Source organism: Oreochromis aureus, linkage group 1 (genome assembly GCF_013358895.1).
Source record: "Oreochromis aureus strain Israel breed Guangdong linkage group 1, ZZ_aureus, whole genome shotgun sequence".
NCBI classification, from domain to species: domain Eukaryota; kingdom Metazoa; phylum Chordata; class Actinopteri; order Cichliformes; family Cichlidae; genus Oreochromis; species Oreochromis aureus.
Window position 1 is genome coordinate 11,744,635 of NC_052942.1, and position 8,789 is coordinate 11,753,423.

Consider the following 8,789-nt stretch of genomic DNA (forward strand, 5'->3'; position numbering starts at 1 on the left):
TTAAGAATTTGTGTATTTACCACAACCAAAAAGGTGAAATGTAAAAGTATTTTTAAATACTTTCTGCTGCCTTTACTTAGTTAAACCCATCAAGGCCATTAAAGTTTAATGTCTCTGTATCTTATCTAGTAGTGTGCCTGTTTGGCCCAATAATTTATTTATACTGGCCTTATCATAGCAATTTATAATTTGCTCTGATATAATTCAATAGTCTGCTGTGTTGCTTACTATTGGCGTTTATTATTCTGAATAATAACCTTTTTCTTTTTTTTTGAAACACGGTTTTTGCTCTGCTTCACCTTGATTTACCCAAGACGTCCCATTTTTTCCTTCCTGATATCAAGCAATATCTTGTTTCCTTGCAGGAGCAAAGATTACAATCAGACACTCAGGAAACGCCTTGCATGTTACCTATATTCAGCATAATACTGAGTATTTAGTGCTGTGCTTCTTGGCTCTTTTTTCTTTTTGCAGGGCGGGAGAAAAGTGCGCTATAAGAACACAGAGCTGAAAACTGCAGGAATAAAATATACTAGGGGAAAAAAGCTGGAGAGGACCAGCTGAAATCTGGGAAAAAAGAAAAAAAAGCTGCAGTGAAGGAACATAAAACTGAGGGAAAATTGGTAAAGTGAATTTAGAACAGAGCAGTGCACACATGCACACACACAGAGAGCTGCAGGTGGCAGTACAATGCAGCCTTGTTCCATACACCTTCAGTACAGCCAGTGTTCAGGGCAATTATCCAGGGAGCAGCCACACCTAAGCCCACAAGTCGATCACAGAGCCAGAGTTGGGCAAACATCACCAACTGTGACTATTAAAGAAAGTGCTCAGCACCTCCTCTCCCAAACACATTTTCACAGCTCCAGTCGGAGCAATGTGCGCCGTAAAGCAGTGAGGGAAATGCAGACAGAGAGAAATGTCAAATTGAAGATTCTAAATGGAGAGAGCAGCTTTGGTCTTGGACACTTTTTGCAGGCTAAACGTAAACAGTGGGGTGGCAGCTGCCAACTGTCCAGAGCCATCAGTTCATCAGTTTAGCCATGCTGGAGCTGATGAAATGTGTGAGGACACACTGGGGAAAGGAAGCTGCTTCCTTCTTTTAACTCTGTGCACATCCTGGAATATGTTAAGGTAGCCTGACTGACTGTCACTGTGAGATGGGTAAAAGCAGGAGATTCCATGAGCAGCAGTCATTAGGCTGCATAAAGAATGTAAGCATAACATTTTTTCCTTTTTTCTGAAAGGGAAAAAGTGTCCAAAACATGCCGGTAGATTTACTGATCACGCAATTTGCTGAGGATTTGCCTGTATAATATGTATATGTTTGTTCAAAAGTTTGTCTTATCTCTTGTATTTGTTACCACATTTACAAACTTGAAGTATGCATTTTGGCAATCAGCCTGATGTAATTCATATTATACGCATTATTTTCATTAACACTGAAAAAACGCACCCTCACTGGCCACTTTTTTACGTATCCCTGTTCGACTGCTCACGGAAACACCTATCGCGGGGCGATCGTGGCTCAAGAGTTGGGAGTTCGCCTTGTAATCGGAAGGTTGCCGGTTCGAGCCCCAGCTTGGACAGTCTCGGTCGTTGTGTCCTTGGGCAAGACACTTCACCCGTTGCCTACTGGTGGTGGTCAGAGGGCCCGGTGGCGCCAGTGTTCGGCAGCCTCGCCTCTGTCAGTGCGCCCCAGGGTGGCTGTGGCTACAATGTAGCTTGCCATCACCAGTGTGTGAATGTGTGTGTGAATGGGTGGATGTCTGGATATGTAAAGCGCTTTGGGGTCCTTAGGGACTAGAAAGCGCTATATAAATACAGGCCATTTACCATTTACACCTAATCAGCCAATCACATGGCAGCAACTCAGTCATTTAGGCATGTTGACATGGTCAAGATGACCTATGAAAGTCCAAATCAAGCATCAGAATGGGGAAGAAAGGTGGTGACAAGGTGGCTGTTGGTGCCAGGTGGGCTCATCTGATTGTTTCATAAACTGCTTACCTTCTTGGATTTTCTCACACAATTTCTGTAGAGTGAATGGTCAGAAAAAGAGAAAACATCCAGTTAGCTGGAACAGAAGCTACAATTCACACAAGCTCACAGAAGTTGGACAACAGAAGATTGGAAAAACATTTGCTGATCTGATGCATCTCAACATCTACAACATTCAGATGGTAGGGTCAGAATTTGGCATAAACCATGTAAGAGCATGAATCCATCTTGCCTTGTATAAACTGTTTAGGCTGGTCGTCGTGAAATGATGTGGGGAACATTGTATTGGCATACTTTGAGTCCCTCAGTACCAACTGAGCATTGTTTAACAGCTTATCTAAGCACTATTGCTGACCATCTCCATCCCTTTATGACCACAGTGTACCATCTTCTGATGGCTGCTTCCAGCAGGATGTCTAAGATCAAATCATCTCAAACTGGTTTCATGAACATGAAAATGACTTCACTGTAGTTAAATGGCCTCCACAGTCACCAGATTTCAGTCCAATAGACCTTTGAGATGTGTACAGGAGAGTGTCAACTTGGTACTGGAAACAAGTATCTAGTTAAGTGGGCAGTAAGTGGAGTGTTTGCATTTTGGATTTAAGTTAGGTGCTGGAATGATTATCAGAAGAGGACAGGACAAAGGCATCGCATTAGCTTCTTCACGATATTGTCAGGGACGGCTTTGTGGCAGCAGAGTAAGACCAAAATGCAGGACTCGAAAATGAGGGATGAACTTAAAGGCAGCTACAATGCTGGACAGTTCTGTTACGTCTGACACTGAAGCCCCAAAATCTATGTGGCACATTCAAATCATGCCCGTGTCGAGGCCTCTATTGTCCTTCAGAATATCATGTGACCAAAGTTTTCTCTGAAATGATGCACAGGACATCATATGGGTACTCTGCAATTGATACATCATCACATTTACATACCCACTGGTATATAGCCCACATGTATTATCACAGCAGGGCTGCTGTACATCAAATCATCAGGAGATGATTTGATGTCAGTACTTCCACATGAGCTGTTGAACAGGGCTTCGTGTGATCTTTGTTTTGGCAAAGGAATTGGCTGGAAAGATTCAGCACATTCACGGGGCTTCATCACACCATCACTAGTGCTAAACTTACATTACCAAAAAACACATAATACGAACTCAGGTGAGGAAAAACCAGGAACTAGACTATAAGGAGGAAACTGAACACAACAAAGAACAGAGAGAGACTCAGACAATATGACACACCAGGTAATTAAGGGGGTGGGAAACACCAGGGAGACCAGCTGAACAGAATCTGACTGAGGAAACAAGAAGAAGCCAAACAGAACATAGTGTGCACAGGACGAGATACTATTGAGACAGAGAGGTAGCACAAAAAATGAAAACTAAATATCACATACCCTAATGTTTCCACAGACTGGAAACAAAGGGAAACTCAGTCATGAGGAAATAATATTCTACTGAAAGGATAGAGAGCTAGAACATAAATCATATCTCTAAACCCAAAGGAAGAAATCGTGAGCTCACAGAAAGCTTGACCATGGCAGATACAGCCATGATTTAGGTCAGTTTGTGCTGCTTTTGAATAGCATTATGTTGCATTTTGTGTTTCTAATATTCCATCCTTGGCATTTATATCAGTTTGGAAAAATAACTGAAAAGCCAGTCAATGTCAACAAACTGCAGCCTCCGAGCGAGCGCACAGTATGCATGAACACTTCGGTCAATACAGTTTGAATATGATAGTCTTCGTGAAGGTAACAGGGCTTTATACAGAGGTGTACCTACTGGAATAACTGGCAGCTGCATGGGTGTATATTACAGTGTTTAATCTGTTTTGTTTTGTTTTTTTAAAGATGTGGGCAGTAGTTTAAAGGTCTGCGTAACACTAACTAGCAACTCTAAAAGGAAGAAAATGAGCTTCAGATCCATGTTTGTTTAGCACAGCAGCTCTATAAAGAGTGGGAGTTTTTTCTAGCACAGATTTTTCCTATTTAAAAGTCTTGTAGCTGCATTGGATTGTGGTCACAACAACAGTGTGGTATCTGTTTGTACGCATAAAATTGCTTTTCTCGCTCTATAATAATGTTTATTTACATGTGTGATTTTTTGGCACAAAATGTATATGGTTTTTTTCAAACAGTAAGAATAACACAAGATGGGGCCCAGAGGTACAAGATTATCTCCTGTTTTAGACTAGATTTCCAGAAGCAATTTAACTCAATCTCAGTTGAGTTTAATGTTTAATGTGCCACATGAATACTGGGGCAGCTTCATATGGGAGGATTTAAGCTCTCTGCTAACCTAACATAAGGGTTGTATTGTATGGCAGGGAATTCCTCTGCACTTTGCCAGCCCAGCCACAGCTTTGAGAAGTTAGCGAGGCCTTAAGTTCCTGTAACCCCACATGGAGAAAAAAAGGAAAACTAATGGGAGGGGATAGCTTCAGGAATGGTTGGTATTTCGAAATGTTGTTCTTCTCCACAAGTTTATTTTTGTCTCTTTCATCGAGGCCCAGGAAAACCTTCCTCTGCCAATCAGAGAGCTCCATCCTCACACATCCCCAGATTTCCACAGTCATAACATACAGGAGAGCTAGTATGGACAGTAGCTCACAAGTATTAAAAACAGACAGGCCAGTGTTAGAAAGAGGGCTTTTTTTTTCCTTACTGGTGATGAGTGAGCTCAAGTATGATTAATCTAATCCCACCTTTAAGTAAACGGAGTGCAACGTTCATTAAACAATTCACACAAGATAAACGGGACCAGAATACGGTTATACCCTCTAATTAGACAACCTCAGCCCATGAAAGCTTCCTATTTATCAACGTTAAATCTCTATAATAAGGTCACTGACATCTCTATTGGAGCTAGAAAATCGACAGAACATAGAAAGTAGCAGAGAAGAGGAGAAGTTAGAAGTAAGAGCCTAATAGTTATGACAAGAAAAGTGACTTACCGCTCACTTCTCTCACAATCGGCACTCTCTCACGGCTGTCTCTCTTCTTTACTCAGTCTATGACAAAACTTTTCAAGTCGGTCCCTTAACCACACTCGGTCTCGCCCTCTCTCCCTCTCCCTCTTTACATGGACGCACATGTGACAGCCGCCGAACAGCCGAACAGCGAAATGGCGACATCTAGTGTTCACTAGCGCTACAGCACTGAAAATCAATAATCATCTTTTGTGGAGCGGAGCGCCCCCTGACAATTTCCACAGGTAATTTATGGGCTAATTTGGTCTGACACAGTGGGTGATTTCAAAGAAGCATCCGATGAATACAAATAACTACATAAAGTAAAGACATTTTTTGTCCACGCACAAACATATTGATGGTTTCCAAGCTAATACTTGATTTAAAAAAACAAAAAATCAACTAACACTGATATTTCCATCAGATACCTGCAAAACATTGATTTTCGCAGCTCACAGTGTTTTGATAAATATATATTTTTCAGTGAGCTTAAACCTCAAGCAAATCAAAAGAAATTTAAAGGGTCCGTGCCTTGCAATACATTTTCAGCATAACTATGTCTGCTAACTATTTAACCATTTCTCAAGCTTGGCAGTAATTTCCCATTAAAATTCATTCATACTTAAATGAAAATGTCAGATGTGACATTTCAAAACATCTAGCAGTTATGCAGACATTTCGCTAGTGACGCCAGTAATAAGGACACAGAAGGGAGGTTTCTGGCTCAACATCACTGACTTCCAAGGTGGAGAAGAGCTGGGGTGTAAAGAGGCCGAAGCTCTCATAAAATAAAGAACAGTGAGTAATGAAGCTGTTTTTACACTACAAGTGTCGCTGATGCTAGAAGAGAGGTCATAAGGACACATCACCAGGAAACCTTGAATAAATTTTGCTCTATTCCCATGTGAACTTTGACCTCCTGATGGCAAAAGTCAGAAGATCTCCAACATCGGTAGGAGTCAGCCTGTGCGGACCATCTGCACCACAGGCTCCAAGTGCTCAGCACTAAAGGCAGACCCTCTGAAGGCTACTCCACCTGTGGGGTTCAAATATTTGATGTACTTTTTCTTTTCTAAAGTGCTGACAAATTGAATGATGGCAGCACACGCTGAATGACATGGTTGAGAGATTGTGATTAAGTGTGCTGAAAGCTTAAAAAATGCTCAAACAAAAGTAGCAAACATGCTGTCTGCTCTTGTGGAAAAAGTGTTGTATATTTCAAAGTCAAGTATCTAAGTGACAGCCCTCAAATGCTGATGGGATCCATTTTTGATGAGTATCACGAGTAGTTTTTGCTACACTTTAAGAAATTGGACACGTGTTCTCAGTAGATCTCGCACACAGTGTAGATGAAAAATTTGCATGTAAGCTCTATAAAGATTGATCCTTTATTCCTTCAGCCCTGCAGCCATTGGAAAAAGAAAGCTTTCACAGAACTCTATGCAGCCCTTTGAAACTAAGTACACACTATGATTCAGTAGCTTGTAAAACCACCTTTAGTGGCAATAGCTTGAAGTAACCATTTTTTCTATGACTTCATCAGTCTCTCTCATTGCTGTGAAGAAAATTTGGCCCACTCTTCTTTGCAATGTAGAAAGTTCTAGACTTTGACTGGGCCATTGCAAAATTTTTCTTTTTTAGACATTCTGCTGTTGATTTGCTGCTTGGGATCATTGTCATATTCGACTCTAGAAATACTTTGGTATACAGATAAATTCAGGGTTGACTCAATAATTGCAAAGTGCTCACATCCTCTGAGAAGCCCACACCATCACCAATCCACCATTGTGCTATTTTGTGGTATTTTGTGTTTTTGCAGACATGCTGTGTTTGTTTTGCGCCAGATGTGCCACTGTGCATTATGGCCAAACATCTCCACTTTCATCTCATCTGTCCAAAGCACATTTTTCCAGAAGAGTTGGGGTTTGGCTCAGATGCATCTTTGCAAACAGAAGCTGTGCTGCCATGTTCTTCTTAGAGAGAATAAGCTTTGTCCTCGTAGCCTTTCCAAACAAACCATACATGTTTGGCCTTTCTCCGATCATATTGTCATGAAAGTTAATGTTTAACTTGCTAACTGAGGCCTTTAAAATTCTACATAGAGTCCAGTGAATACATTTTTTCTTTTTTATTTTCAGCATGAATGTATGTCCAGCAAGGACTTTACCAGAGGTAAAACACAAAAGTTACATCCTAAATGCAAAAATGTAAGCTTTATTTGCCCTTGGGGTAGCCATTGTTCAATAAATATGCTCAATGTATTTTATTTGTGGTTTGTGGTTTGATATCACATGTCAACTGTGAGGTACCCCAGAATATAAATCTTCCAGTCAAGCAGCCCTACAGGCTATTAAATATAAGCGACAATATTATTGTGCTGCTAAAACCTGTGGATTGACGTGCTACTTTTGAATACAGACAGATTTGCTGAAAGGCAAGAAGGGTAATCACACCAAATGTAATGGTTTCTAAAATGAAATTGTTCCCATATTACTGTAAATCAGACTGAGATACAGGTGGCTGTTACTGGAGGGCTCAAAGATTTTCAGCAACAGGTGGCCCAGGGAGTTACAGAAGTAATCAAGCAATCAAAATCACATAAGACCATGGCATATTGTTAAAGTGCAGAGCAGACTCTCTTCCCAAAGTGTAATTAAATATTCAAAAGGTTAGACTTTTCATCCAATATTCTATCATTCACACAGTAGTTTAAATGTTACTGCACAGTGGGTAAAAAGTTCAAGTCTGTAAGTGATTTTTTCAATACGCTTTATTGCACCAAAGCATTTCAAAGCAATTTGTACTATAAGGCAGCAAATAAATGAATAACAATTTAGAATATGTAAAACCCATGGAAACGGTTATGCTAGCTACTTATAAGTCCACCATAACTAGTGCATCATCTTATATGATAAATACACAGGATTAATATAAAGTATTGTCCTAAAAAAACTCTGGATGGATGGATGGATGGATGGATGCATGCAAATGATGTATACAAAGTGAACAGCAAGTCTCAACAATACTTCCACCAGTCATTTGACAGGTATGATACTGTAGACATTCGTACGCGGAATGAAACTTAAAGCGACGGATTTTATTGCTGGAAAGATTTTTCATAAAAAATAAACTTGACAAAAAGCAAACCAAAACCTCGAACATGAAAACTAGAAGCCAAAAACTAAGAAACAAGCTAGGAAAACAAGCCAGGAACACGAAGGGAGAAAACACAGCACGGAGAGGGTACGACACGATAAATAACAGAGAGAAACACAGGTCTTAAATACACAAGCAGGACAACGAGAGGATGGGGAACAGGTGGCAACAGAGCTGGGACAAATCAGACCTAACGAGACAAGAGGAAGCAAATCTAGACACACTGCACACAGGACAGGGACTATCAAAATAAAACAGGAAATACACGACAGGCACTGACGAGACACTGAACAGAGGGAACACGGAGCACAGCAACAGGAGTAACAAACTACGACATAAGACACAAATGAGTGGGGAGACAAGAAAATAAACATGAAGACAGAACTAAACCTACATGAGGGGCACAGGAACAAAACCCAAGAACTAGAAATCACAAAACAAAGTAGAACTAGAGAAATACAGAACCATACACCAAAAGACCCAGGACCGTGACAATATTATAGCAAAAAAAAAATATATATATATAGCCCCCCCCCCCCCCAAAAAAAACCCCAAAAGAAACACAACACAAGAGATAGAATTTCTTCAATAATGATGGAGAAGGTATTCATATGTTTTAAATAAACAAAAGTACTAATATTGCAACACAATAAT

General features: G+C 40.4%; 1 protein-coding gene across 2 annotated transcripts in view; it reads right to left on the reverse strand.

Annotated features, from left to right (window-relative positions):
• The window catches only part of tspan4a (tetraspanin 4a), a 156,458-nt gene extending 151,368 nt beyond the window's left edge, over window positions 1-5,090 (reverse strand). The window contains exons 1-2 of one of the 2 annotated variants that reach the window (XM_039606931.1): window positions 4,965-5,065; window positions 2,011-2,035 (exon numbers count right to left, since the gene is read on the reverse strand). The gene's annotated coding sequence lies outside the window, so the exon portion shown is untranslated. Of the gene's footprint in view, window positions 1-2,010; window positions 2,036-4,964 lie in introns of both variants that reach the window. The other variant, XM_031744520.2, reaches the window with a different exon arrangement.
• Window positions 5,091-8,789: the final 3,699 nt, after the last annotated feature.